The 14803-nt window shown below is 41.1% G+C and overlaps 1 protein-coding gene across 10 annotated transcripts in view; it reads left to right on the top strand.

Annotated features, from left to right (window-relative positions):
* Positions 1–14803, top strand: part of ZFPM2 (zinc finger protein, FOG family member 2) — a 507265-nt gene that overhangs the window by 117640 nt on the left and 374822 nt on the right. The gene's annotated exons all lie outside the window — the stretch shown is intronic.

Here is a 14803-nt window from a genome sequence, read left to right as displayed (position 1 = left end):
TGCCGTTTTTTTATAGCCCATAGCCAGAGATGGAAAGTAAATAATAGTTTTTTGCACTTTTATAGCACCTGTCATTCAATAATATCAAAGTGCTTTACAAACACTAATTAATCAAGACTCACAACACACGTGTGACGTTTGTAAGCAGGAGCATTTAATGTACAGTCTGTTGGGTAATAACGTTAGAGCACTGCATGTTTTAAAACTGAACTAGCTCTTTATTATTAAGAGAAGTATTTACAGAGGTGTTGCAGCTAGCATTACAGCCATGTACACATCGGCTGTCTGTCTGGTGCTTCCTCCACATTTTCCTTTTGCAAACTGTGCTCCTCCCTCCAATTCCCATGCAGGTTGCCACATCTTTCCTTTTGATAATTTTTGTTGTTGTGTCTTTCGTGCAAGTGTTTGCTCATGCCAGAGGTTACTAATATATAGCTCACCCATGGGATCTGGCCTTTACTGCTAGCCCATTACAGCCAGTTAGGCCTTATATATCTCTTAAAATATGCTGATCTTCAGACCAGTCTCTCACTTTTTGTTGTATTATTAAGGGACTAGCTTCCTTCATTTTGTTGCATGTTGTCCCATTGGTTCTCCTAACTCTCCTGTGTCAAGCCAGCTGAAGGTTGAGGCTCTGTCTAAATTCCCGTGGTCCTGGCCTTTGCCCTGTCAATCCAGATGTGCACTTTACTGCTACTCTGCAGTTGTCTTTGGTTTCATCTCCACTGTCCCGAGTCTGTAGCTACCTCATATGACCTGTGTCTTACTGCACCTTGGACTGTTACCTTTTGCCATTGGTTTTTGTGGCTCTTTGATAGTTGGACCCAGACCTGCTCACCTGTGAATAATGGCCTCAGGTCCTTGGATATTTTGAGTAGCAAGTTGTCTGCCTAGCTTGGTGTTCTCCTAACTGCTTCTGTGTCCTGTCCACCATTCCTCCACTGGAGTGTGGCAGACTACCCCTCCTGGGAAGCAGAGTCTTGGTTTCCTGACTGATCAGTCTCTGAAATGGGCTACTGTTTAGTCCTAGGGAGGGACCAGTCTTGTCTTTGCCATCAATCTATAGGCTGTCTTTACTACTTACTCTGCTTTCCCTTTGCTTTGTGGTACCCAGAGGAAGATGTCTTGTGTACAAATTCCCATTTGGTGCTGAAGCATTTGAATTCTGCTGCAGTGTTCTGTGGCCCCTTGTCTGAACATAGCATGCAGTTATACCATACCTTTCAAAAGGCACGTTCAGTTTCCTGATCACAGTTCTTGCCTAACGTTCTCTGGATATACCACCTCCCAGAAATGTAACCAGGTAGATCCTGTCATTAAAAGTGAACAGGTCTTTTCCATCCTCTTCTCATGGCTAGGTTGGGATTCAATGTAGCTGTATATTTTTCCTCTGTTGTCGATCACTATACTTTTTGCACATCTCACTCTGTTCCATGTATGCTCTCAATTGAGCGTTCATGCCTGGACAGTAGATATGCTCTCTGGCTTGTCTCAGGTCCTCTGTCCACAGATGAGAAGCATATATCCGTCTCTTGACATCAGCTCTTAAATTTTCTGGGATTACTGCTCAACCACCTGTAAACAATATCCCGTCATGCACACACAGCTCTTCTCTCATCTGGCAGTAGGGGATAGTTTCCTGTGACACATGCTCCTTGTAATCTGGCCAATCTTGAAGTATGGATAATTCTATTGCCTGTAGCATCCCATCTTGATTGTTGCTTCATAGGATTGCTTGGAGCCCCGCATCAGAGAAGCAAAGATATGCATGCTGATAGGTATCTCCTGTTCCTCAGAGCCATCTGCATAGTACTCCGGAAGGTATGGCCAGCTCAATGGTTCTTCCATCAGCAGTGAATTTCCCTGGCAGTAGTGCATTTACTTCATTTCCTTACTTCTCCTTGCATTGTTCAGGCAAGGCCTACATACCTTATCCTCACCTCACAGTGCTTAAATCTCAATAACGTGTATTGTAGTTGCTTGGGTGCACTCAGCAGTGGCTTCTTCAGAATGCTTCCTAATGGCTTTAGATTAGACTACATGTCTGCCTTGTGCCCAGGGTGGATTTGATTTAAATCAAATTGATTTAAATCATGATTTAAATAATTATTTAAATCACTAGTCAGGAAGACTTTATTTAATCATGGATTTCTGCATAAAAGTGGATTCTTGTTGGTTGTTATAACCTTAATACATATTCTTCACAACTCAGAGATAGATGTAGGTTTCATTTTTAGAAGGTACACACTATACATTTTTAAAGTGATTTATTTTGAAAACTTCTTAGATTAGTTTTACAGCAATATCAGAAAACTAATGATTATTTGGTTATTTCATTTACCAAAGGTAATTGAAGCAGATATTTTTGAAGTCATTGGGAGGTGAACTATCTCCAATTCAACAGGTTAATCATTAATTTTGGAGGATTTTCTTGCCATGGGAGAACATCACCAGACAGACATTTAAATTGTTTTATTTAACTAAAACAACGTTATGTATTCTGGATTTTTTTTCTTCAACAGCAAACATATAATATTTTAACAAAACAAGCATATGAATTTTTGAATTTAGTTAAACATTCAAGTTTTTTAAAATCAGGTTTGTTTATGTTAAAATTGTTTTATCTAAAATAGTTAAATGAAATATTAAAAAAAAACCCAACAAAAATTAAATTGACTATGTCAGCCAGGTCAACATGAGAAACTTAAAATGTTGGCTTCTGCAGCTAACTCAGTTGCCTTCACCTTCATTTTCCTGTTTGTTCATAATCTGGAAAAGAAAAACAAGCTTTCCTGCTTTTGCAGGTCCCAAACGATTTCTCAATTTGGAATGAATTAGTCCAAAGGAAGAAAATATTCTTTCTACACTGGCAGAAGAAGCTACTGCTGATAAAAGTGAGATTATCACTTCAACAGTCTCTGAATCCAAGTGCTTAAGTGACTTCCACCAGTTCACTGGTGTGACTTTCTTTAGAACATCATCAGGAAACATACATTTCTTGAATGGTTCTCATTCCCAAACTGGGTCTCTTTTACAGCCTGCTGCCATTATAGGTTTTCCCTTCTAGTGAGAGAATGGTATGCTACATCTCAAATCAATGAAGCCTACACTCAGAAAGACCTCAAGACTTCTGGAATATGCTGCTCAAACAGTTTCACTTTTGTTTCTACTGCCTGTCCCTCCCTTCTCACATTTATCTCCAGACTTCTTCTCCTTGTCCAGATCTATTCCGCTCCCAACAATCTTCTATTCATTGAACTTTCTGAAACTTTGCACTTTTAGAGAGAGGTAAGGGATTGACTCTGTGTACAGAAATTTGCCGAGGAACAATAGGGTTGAGGTCTTGTTATTTCTTACCTCTCTGTATTTATTTATTTATTTATTTATTTTAAAACATTTTTGCTGTTATCAAGCATGTTATCTCTGGAGATACAAATCCACAGTTTGAGAACTGTAAAACTAAGCATCTCCGATGGTACCTTCTAGACTGAGCACTGAGTCCCATTTGGTATATAGAAAGGTTAACCTAAATAATCTATACAGAAGACCCTGGAGCCCTATAAAATTGGGTTCCTAATCCATGAACTATTGGAACTCATTTACAAAACTTTTCTTAAACATTACATGAATATATTGTCTCATACTACAGAATTAGAATTTATAATCTCTATTCCATGATGAGATATCTTTGAGCTATGATGTATCTTAATTGAAACTATCTTTAAATAGGTATTTGCCTCAAAAAGCATTTTATCAAAAAAATCTGATTTAAATTAAAAAAATCTTTTTTTTTTAAATCATTGATTTTTATCCACCCTGCTTGTGCCCAAAGGTGAGCTGATGGAGTTGTTCCATTCCAAAGAGTACAGCCAGTGGGTTCTTTCCTATCTGAGCATATCCCCTTTCTATGTCTGTCAGGGTTCTTCTAGCAAATGCTATGTGCTGCTGGCTTCGCATCTGTTTTCTGAGGTGTCACACTGTAGATGTAGCTGCCCCACAGTGTTGTAGTACTTTAGAACTGGTGTTTTGTTTATGATTTCCATACTCCTGGTAGAATCCTATGCTCCTCCCTTCAAGTTCAATGTAGATTGCTACAAGGAGTATTCTCATTTTAAATTTAGGTAAATTGTGGCACAGAGAGATTCATTCAGGAAATCATTGGCTGATCTAGACTGAAACTAGGCGTCCTGACTCCCAAACCCATACTATAGGACACACTAAAACTAACCAAGAGTAAATAATTTTGCAAGAGTTGTCACTGAATACTTGTCCCCTGCCATGTGACTGGGTATAAACTTTGATAATCCCAATTCATTTTATGTGACTGGGGACAGAAAATAAAGATCAGTCTACTAATCTGTTATCATCAACTTTGTATCAGACCTTTATTACAGATTTAATCAACTGTATATTGTAAGATCTAGAATTAAATAGAAATTCTAACTGTGAATAAAATGAGTTAAATGTTGTCATCTGATGAAGTATGTATAAATGGTTGAACCATCAAAACTGCAAAGTAACATGTGATCACAACAACTAGGAAGAAAGTGATTTGAAAAGTGAAATCCTAGTCACACTGGTTAACACTCTAATAGCTTGTTAAATTGCTAAAAGTGAGACCTGTACTTTGAAATGGAGCTTTGAAGGATACAGGCTTGGCTCAAAGCACAGATTCAAATTTAAATGTATTTCTGCTCTGTGTATCTGAGTTTCAGTCTTGAATTGAAAACTGTAAAACTTTGGGTGAAGATGTGACAAACTGAACATTAGTGATTTAGGTACTGGACAATACATGTCCATGGGCAGTGTGATTTGTTAAAAATATATTTCCTATCCCTGTCCCCAAAATTGAGTTTTTAAAATCCAGCCCAAAATTTTGCTTGAGACTGAGTAGGCTTTCATGGGCATTAAACTGACATGTCTAGCTGGTATTTCATGTTGTGACAAATCAAATTGGATAAGGTCACTTGTAGCACAATGAAGTATGACCAACAAAAGAAGAGATTTTTCTGGTTGCTGGTCATGTGCAATAGAAATATGTGAATATATTCATTTATGTTTAGACTTGAGAACAGTGATTGACGACAAACATTTATAGTGTGTCTGTGCATGTTTTTGTATATATATATAATAATGTGTGTGTGTATGTGTAATATATTGATGGAAAGCTTTGCTGAAGCAATGATTTGTGCATTTAGTCAGAAGAGTGTTAAGAAATTATCACAAAATTTAATCTCTTGCGTGAGTGAGTTCCAACATCTAGTTCCAGGTCCTGAGGAGGTTCTCTCTCCTGTGCTCATGTGCCTTTGCCTATCAGTTGATGATTTCATTGCTCTTGCGGGTCATAGAATTCATGGCAAGTCAGGATCTTTTAGGTAATAAAATGCAGTTCCATGGAGGGCTTTGAATATTAGAACAGAGCCCTACAACTGGACTTTGCATTATTAGGCGGCAGCACAGAGGATGGAGCTTTTTGTGGGAATGTGTTCAGGATAACTTGTGTTTCTAAGCACGCAGTCTGCTACATTTTGTGCAAGCTGAGCTTAATAGTGTGCGTGGCTTTGTGCCTATATATAATGAATTACTGGAATGAAGCCTGGAGGCCATGGATGCATGATCACCATAATCAAGTTTAATAGGATGGGTCTTAATTTTCTGGCCATCTGTAGATAGTGGGGAATGTTTTTTTGCAACTGTAGCTGAAATATTTGGTCAGCAATATCAGATGCTACAGAGAGCTTCAACAGAATGAGTTTGGATGTATTATACTTGTGCATGAAGAAATGGAGATAATCCAACAGAGCAGTGAGTACTGGCTAGTCCTGATTGGAAGCCTGACTGGATAAAATCTAGGCTTTCTGGAGGCTAACAGATGACACAAGAGACTGCTTTGTTTGTAAATACTCCATTTGCTGAGAAAAGGGAATTTAGACATGGTGTGGTAGTTAGCAAAGTCCTCAACTTCAAGCAGTGGTTTCTTAAGAAGACTTTAGAAGGGAGGGGACATAACAGTTTTCATAAACTGTCATAAAATAGTTTACATAAAAATTGTTACAAGGAGGAGGGAGAAAAATTGTTCTCCTTAACCTCTGAGGCTAGGACAAGGAGCAATGAGTTTAAATTACAGCAAGGGCAGTTTAGGTTGGACATTAGGAAAAACTTCCTGTTAGGGTGGTTAAGCACTGAAATAAATTGTGTAGGGAGCTTGTGGAATCTCCATCACTGGAGATTTTTAAGAGCAGGTTAGACAAACACCTGTCAGAGATGGTCTAGATAATACTTATTCCTGACTTGAGTGCAAGGGACTGGACTAGATGACCTCTGAAGGTCCCTTTCAGTTCTATGATTCAGCACTTGTTGGACTATTGTATATTTTTGGGTGAGCAGTAAATTCCTCTCCTCAAAGAAGATGTTTACATTCTCTGTTAGAAGATTTCCCAGGTGCTGCCATCTCGCTTTTACCATCCAGGAATGGCCCTGACTACTGTCATTTTCTCTCTGACTACTGATTGTGGGAATGGGCCTGATTCTTGGAAGAAATACATCATGTTTCTGGTCCTGTTCTCTGCTTCCTGTCTCTGGTTGGCAGTGAAGAAATCCTGGGATGGGCAATGTTCTCTGTGAAATAAGAGGTTATTTCCTTGCAACAGGGGATGCTATGTTCTAGTGTGCAGTAAAGGCAGCCTGGTTTTCGAAGTGACTTATAGTCTGGAAAAGTTCTGAGAGCCTTGATGTTGCTATCTTTGGCAGAGCAGAGGTAGTCTTTTTGTGTGACTTCTTGGCAGGAAACTAATATTCCTAAATTATGTTTTAATAAACACTCAGTAGTTTTAGGTGCCCAAACTGAGACCACCTAAAAGGGCCTGACATTCACAGAGTAAGTGCGAAGCCCCAAATCACTATTCACTATGAAAACCCAGTATTTCCAACTCCTAGTGATTTTGGAGTGTTTTTACCTGTCCCATGAAAATATGATGAAAGGCAGCCAAATCTGGCCAGGACCTTCCACAGGGCTTCGCAATTGACAGAGTCAGAGGCCTTTGTCAAATCGATGAAAGCCATGTACAGGTCCTGATTTTGCTCCCAAGACTTTTCCTGGATTTGGCGAGCAACAAAGATCATGTCAGTTGTCCCGGGGGATGGTCTGAAACCACACTGAGATTCCAGCAATATTTCCTCAGCAAGGGGAAGCAATCGATTTAAGAGGATACTGGCAAGAATTTTCCCTGCTGTAGATAGCAAGGCAATGCCTCAATAGGAGATAAGTCGGAATGTGGAAAATTTCTTAAAGCTCGTAGCAATGTTAGCATTTCTCAAGTCTTCTGGAATCTTCTCATTATACCAGATATGAAGAAAAAGTTTGTGGAGTTTCCCTAACAGTTCTTCACTTCCAATTGTAGACTTCTGCTGGTATGCCATCTGGCCCTGCTGCCTTGTTGTTCTTAGTTTGCATAATGGCTTGTGTTACTTCTTTGACGGTGGGGTCAAAAAGAGATTCTCTTTCATGTCATTGAGGTATAGCTTCGATAATGGCATCAGAGACAGTTGACTCACGGTTCAGGAGTAACTCAAAGCTCCTTCCATCTGGCTTTGATGGCTTCGCTGTCCTTAAAATATGTTGACCCATCTTGGGCTCGGAATGGTGTGGGTGTATGGGAGCATGGGCCGTAAATTGTCCTTATTGCCTGAAAGAAACTCTTCATGTCATGTTTATCAGCATAAAGTTCAACCTCCTTGGCCTTTTCTCACCACCATGGATGTCATGGATTTTCCTTTGGGCTTCAGCCTTGAGTTGCTTGGATTGAGTTGCTTGTATGACTCTTTCTTCTGCTGGTGTGATATGTTGTTTTGAACTTGCAGTGAGCTTTCTTTTTCTCATCAAGCAGGCCCTGAATCTCAGCATCATTCTCATCAAACCAGTCTTGGTGATGGCAGGTGACATAGCCAATGGACTCAGCACATGCCGAGAGAATGGCAATCTTTAATCCCTTCCAGAAATTTTCATTATCATCATCAGCTGTAGGCATAGTGACAAACTTCTCTTGGAGACACTGCTGAAGTTTCTCCTGAGTCACTATATCTTCAAGGGAATCATAGAATCATAGAATATCAGGGTTGGAAGGGACCTCAGGAGGTCATCTAGTCCAACCCCCTGCTCAAAGCAGGACCAATCCCCAATTAAATCATCCCAGCCAGGGCTTTGTCATGCCTGAACTTAAAAACTTCTAAGGAAGGAGATTCTACCACCTCCCTAGGTAACGCATTCCAGTGTTTCACCACCCTCCTAGTGAAAAAGTTTTTCCTAATATCCAACCTAAACCTCCCCCACTGCAATTTGAGACCATTACTCCTTGACTTGGGACTTGATGTTGAATTTCTTTTGTACTGATTTTGCCTGCTTGCAATGCCTTGAGGCAATCTGGACATTCATGATTGATCTAACAAGGTGATGGTCTGTCCAACCCTAGTGGATAACAAAGATAATGTACGGGCTGGAAAGAAGAACTGCTATCGTCGCCAGGGAACTTGCGAGATATAACATCGACATCGCTGCCCTGAGTGAAGCAAGGTGCCCAGATGAAGGTCAACTGAGAGAACAAGGTGGATGCTACACCTTTTCTGGAAATAAAAATCTGCAGAGGACAGGCACATTCATGGTGTCGGTTTTTCAATTAGGAATAAGCTTGTGAGTCATTTTACAAAATTTCCTGTAGAAATCAATGAACTCTTATGACTCTTCGTCTTGAGCTCAGCAACAACCAGTCAGCTGCTGTCATGAGTTCATATGAGGCTATTGAGGATATCAAGGAACAATTCTATACAGAGCTTGATAGAGTCTTGACCAACATTGTCAAGGAGGACAAGATCATTCTCCTCAGAGATTTTAACACTAGAGTCGGGCGGGAGTCAGATCTCTGGAATGGCACTATCAGAAAAGAAGGATTAGGAAAGGCTAACTCCAGCATCCTCCTCCTCCTGAGAAAATGCGTAGAACATGGCCTGAACATCACAAAACCACCCTCTTTAGGCAAAGTGAGAAGTAAAAGACCTCCCTGAGACACCCTCGCTCTAGGCATTGGCACCTTCTTGACTATGTTATTGTTAGAGCTCAAGATCGGAAGGATGTCCGCAACATGAGGGCCATGCATGTAGCCAATGACTATTGTGACAGTATTGCTTATATGATTGATATAAGTTTAAAGTTCTTTAATATGTATACCTATAGCTCATCAACCCTAAAAAGTAATGTAAGTTCTATGTGCAAGTGTAAATCATTAATTCAGTGGTTCTCAATCTATTTACCATCTAGCCCTTCTTTTATCAAAGAAAATAAACCTATTTACCATCTAGCCCTTCTTTTATCAAAGAAAATAAACCAAGGAGGGGAAAAAGTTAAGACAGGAATAGGAAATGGATGGTGGTTCCCCTGTCTTAGGGTGAAGAGAGGGTAAGTGGAGTCTCCATCTGAGCAGCAAGGGAGAGGCAATTTTGTGTGCATTGGAAGTTGACTTTTCCACCTGAAATAATCACGCATGCACACATTGGCAGAGGAGTAGAGGGGAATTAGAAAACACCAAACATAATTTGATGTTTTTTAAATCTCATGATTTTGGGGGCTAGTCTGATTTTTTGGTGGTCTGACTCATGATTTTTGATCTCTTAAGTTTGGCAGTATTAAAAACTTTGACCTGAATTCATGCAGTGGCCACATCACCAGTCATCAAAAGACAGGCACTTTCTGGGATGGATTGTGGGAGCCAGTCAGCAAACAGCAGGACTGGGAAATTTTGGCAAAACTGCTATTGGGCAATTTTAGGAAAACTCATATTATATGAAAAGTGCCATGCAGTTATTTGAAATTTCATCTAAAACACTCCTGTGGTAAACTGCATGGAACTCAGTTTAGCTGCGTGAGCAGGATGAAGGCTGAGTCAATTCTATAGGGATTTTAACCTGTGGTTCCAGAGAGTCTAGGTATTTCACATCTGTTGCTTAGAACACTGAGCCATTAAGCTTCCTGTCTGAAGCTTGCAATTCTATGACTGTGGGAATCATGAGGCTTTCACCACACAACTCCCTTTAGCATTAACTTGGCACCACTTCCATGTCTTACTGACAGCATAGAATGTGCCCTTTTTCACCCTGGAGGCACTAAACTGAATTAAAGGGGTCGGTGCTATGTGTTGTACTCTGTTATATTTTATTTCTGTTCTTCCAAAGCTTTAAAAATGGTTCATAATTTGTCAGGGAGGATTTAAGAGTCTCAGAAATGTGTGACTCTTCTATATCAATTCTTATGATCAATTCTGGTCCTCTGTAATAATGTGTGTGTGTCTCTGTGTGTATGTGCATAGTATTTAATTCTATTTTATTGTGTGAAGAGGAAAACACCAACAGTTATAATGAAAAGTCAGTACAATATAAAGCCATGTAATATTATGACATGATGAACATTTTATACTTGTTCACTGCTTTATTATAAGAAAATTCAGTTAAAGAGCCAGTGCAAAGAAGAAAGAAACAAGGGAAATGAGTGAGAGATCTTCTTGTGACAGAGAGAAGAAACACCAGACACCACCAGAAAATTGTTGTCATGCAGTAGTAATAACAGCCTATAATGGTCTCAAGAAGTTTCAATACATTCATCAGTGGAGCTCATCATTCCACAGATAATGTCACTAGAATTATAAAAACAAAGAGCAAATGTCATCAAATGTATAGACAGCTTCCTTTTTTAAGTGCTACCCTGTCACTTCATGCATTGTTGTTCTTCAAGTGATTGGCTATACAGAGACCACTCTTGGTACACATCTTCCCCATGTGATTGAGACTGGATTCTTTTTGGACAGAAGTGTCCATTGATGCCAGTCCTGTGTTGAATTAGCACTCAGTATCCTTGCTGTCAGTGTGTTTCAAGGTGTTTGAGTCTTTGATCCTTCAACAGATCCTCTGGATGTCTCGATATCTTGCAGGTACAGCAGGCAGGGTTCAGGAAAGGACGCAACTCCTGTGATCAAGTCCTGGCCTTGACCACCTTTATTGAAAACAGTTTTCAACAAAATCTGATGACAGGAGTCATCTTTGACCACCGCCTATGACACAGGCTGGCACAGAGGCCTTTTATTTAAACTCTCTCGAGTTGCCCCGTGTGGGCAGTCCAAGTAGTAGAGCTTTGTCTCCAAAACAGGCGGTTTAGAGTACGCATGGGCAACTGCTGCAGCTCTTGGAAGTGTCAGATCAACGACCTTCCTCAAGGCTCAGCTCTTTTACCAATACTGTTAAATGTATACATCAACAACCTGCCAACTACACTCTTGCACAAGTTTATCTATGCTGATACATCTGCTTCAGATACCAAGCTCAGTCCTTCTCACAAATTAACAAGGTCTTGAATGATGATATGAAGCTCATGGCAGACTATTGTAGTCAATGGCGCCTGCAGCCGAGCTTTTCCAAGATGGTTTCTAGTCTGCATAATGCAAGCCATGAGTTAAAAGTTTTTTCCTCAATGGCCAACACCTGCAGCATGATCCAAACCCGATTTACCTTGGTTTGACATTGGATAGGTCATTAATGCACTGCAACTATTTGAGGAAAATGGCAGCCAAAGTCAGCACTTGGAACAACCTGTTCAGAAAATTGGCCGGTTCAACCTGGGGTGCGAGCACCTGGATGCTTAGAACATCAGCCCTTGTCCTCAGCTATTCAACAGCAGAGTACTTTTCTGCTGTCTGGTGTCGCTCATCTCGCACTTGTTGATGTAGCTCTAGTTGATGTAGAGCTTAACAAAGCTATGCATATTTTTATTGTGACCTTATGGGCAACTCCATTGCTGATACTTAGTAACATAGCGCCGCCCCATATTTGCCGTGAGAAGGCCTCTGTCATACTGCTAGCCAAGATCCATGAGAATAGCGATCTGCCTTTGTACGCAGACTTTTTCAACCACCTGCCAGGTTGCCTGTCTTCTAGACGCCCTTTATGGTCTTTTATGCCATCACAGGACATGACAGTGGAATCTGCTTGCCGCAATGAGTGGTCAGCTCTGACAGTCATTAATCACTCTCTCGTCAGTGACCCAACCATCTGTCCACCAAGTTTTGACCTACCAAGGCACCTGTGGTCATCTCTGAACTGGTTTCGAACAGGACAGGGCAGCTGTGCGACCAGTGTCTTTAAATGGTTTTTTTCTAATGACACATGATGTGGCTGTGGTCAACTTCAGATTATGTCACATATCCTTGACGAGTGGACACTGACTTATTTTGATGGTGGGCTACTGTCTCTCCTCCTAGCTGATGACGATGCCTTCAAGTGGCTGGTAACATTGTACATATGCTGTTATATACTCCCACGCCCTAGATGTTTCACCAGAGCGGAAAACATGTTCAATGCCCCACCCTTGGAGAAACCAAGCAAAAAAACCCAATCAAGCAACTAAACAAAAAAACCTGGGGGTGTGGGAGGATACATCAAGTCTGTTTCAATGTTGGACTCTCGGCCCTTCAAGGCCTTGTGACCACAGAGGACTGGACCAAATATTAAACGATCACCATGGCCGTTCGTTCAGCTAAGTGTTGAAGAAATAGTAGTAACTATCCTGCTCTCTTGCCTCTGGGACAAACCTTTCTTCAGTTCCTTCTTACCACCTGTGACAGCAAGATGGAACCCTTGCAGTGTCCACATTTTTTATGACTGTGTTGTTAGTGTGAGTGATATATTAGTATATTTCTTAGGTGGTATTGTTGCTAAGTAGTTAGTTATTTTTTAGTTTGCATGTTTACTTTAAAAAAGTGAGGAAGAAAATTGTTACTATTTTTAAATTATTTTTCCTAGATAGATGGGCTTCGAGGCCTCCCTATCTCAGCCAGGACTGGGACTTGTGTTATTATGGCAGTCAGTAACTCTCTGGGATTTAAGACGTGCCCCTTCTGTGATGCTTCTAAGCCACTCAATGATGGTTAGTGTAAGTGACTTTTTTGTTTAGGTGACCGTTGTTCCATCTACTTCTCTTTCGAAGTGGTATGAGAAGGCTAGAGATGCCTGCCTAAAGTTATTTCTTCTGGAGCTCCCCATGAAAGCCTCCTCGGACACGCAGAGGGTCATAGCCAAGACTCAGTCTTCTGTGCCGTTACCCTGGGCTAGTGGCACAGCAAGCCGATATTCTATTCCAACCGGCTGGGCGGAGATGTCTAAGAGACTCTAGTTGTTGACTTTGGTTCACATGTCCACGTCTTTAAGAAAGCATGTGAATGAACATCAGTCCAAAGCCAAACCAAGAGTAGGATAGTCCTGGGGCCCTCGGAGACATACGAGTTGACATATGTTAGACTTCTTTCAAGTCAGATGAAGAGTGGCCAATGGCCTAACATGGGTCCATCTGGTGTCTCATTACTGGCTCTGAGAAGAATGTCTGTGGTAAAGACTAAATCTACTGACCAGCTTTCCTCTGGCACTGACTCTTTGGCACTCTTGGTGTTCGTTTCACCTAGCACCTTCATTCCGTTTGATGTTCATGACCTATTCTGCTCCAGGTGACCTGTCTGTGGGTGTCACACCAGAGTCCCCCTTGCTAGTCTGTACAATGTCAGCAGTACTAGCTAGCTCTTTGGTCTCCAAAATCATAGCATATGACAGTTGAGATATCAGTACCCTCTAGTTTCCTTACTAGCTACTTCCCCTACCCAGTCACAGAGGAAATCACACTTTAAGCAAGAGAAGGCATGCGTCATATGGAACAAGCCTCTTAGTGTTTTCCTCTGTGTCCACTAGTCCAGTATCCATATGCTTATCAGTCATGGCCTTACTGGGCACCTTGGGACATGTAGTTATATCCCACAAGCCACCATCTTCTGCCCCCTTTCTAGGGTTTGAATCCTTTCCCATAAGAGTGAGGATGAGCAGCAGAGTTAATCCTGGCAGCAATATAATCCTTCTCCCCAGTGAGACAGTGAATCCCTCTACGCCCCCATGTCCAACAGATGACTTCAGATCTTTCCTAAAACCTGATGAAGTGCATGGCTGAGACTCTTAGTGTCCCTCTGGAAGTAGTGGACTAGAAGTCACACAAATTGTTAGACATTCTGCATCCTTCCATGTCTGAGAGATTTATCCTGTCTATTAACGAGGGATTGTTAAAGCCTACAAAGGACTTGTGGCAGACTCCAGCATCAATATCTGCCATTTCTAAGAGGGGGGGTTAGATGTCATCAAGTTCCTCCTATGGACTTCAGATACATTTATTTGCATCCAGTGCCAATCTCACTTGTCATAGTGGCTATTCAGGAAAGATCCAAGCAGCCAGAGCCTCCTAAAATAACACCAAGGGAAAAGGACCTCAAGAGGCTGGATCTGTTTGATAGAAAAGTCTACACCACTGCCAGACTCCAGATGCATATTGCAAACTGTCAGGCTTTTCTGCCAAATATGACTATCTACACAGGAGCAAATTGTCTCAGTTTATGAAGGACTCCCTCAGAAGCACAAGGAAGAGAATTAATATCCATCATGCTAGAGGGGCAGCTGATAAGTAGAATTTCCCTGTAGGCTGGTTTAGATGCATCTGATAAATCTGTAGGCACCATGAATGGCCACATCAGTGGTTATGCAAAGATCCTTCTGGAGCCAGTCACTGGGCATATCCAGGAAGGTCCAAACCATGACAGAAGATCTCCCATTTAAAGGTTGTGACCTCTTCAACTCAGAGGCTGATGAGACCCTCCATTCATTAAAGGACTCTAGAGCTACTTGATGTTCTCAGTAGGCTTGTATAATTCAGCTCAAAGGAGAAAGCAACCCAGAA

This window comes from Caretta caretta, chromosome 2 (genome assembly GCF_965140235.1).
Source record: "Caretta caretta isolate rCarCar2 chromosome 2, rCarCar1.hap1, whole genome shotgun sequence".
Lineage (NCBI taxonomy): Eukaryota > Metazoa > Chordata > Testudines > Cheloniidae > Caretta > Caretta caretta.
This window is presented reverse-complemented; position numbering and strand designations above follow the sequence as displayed.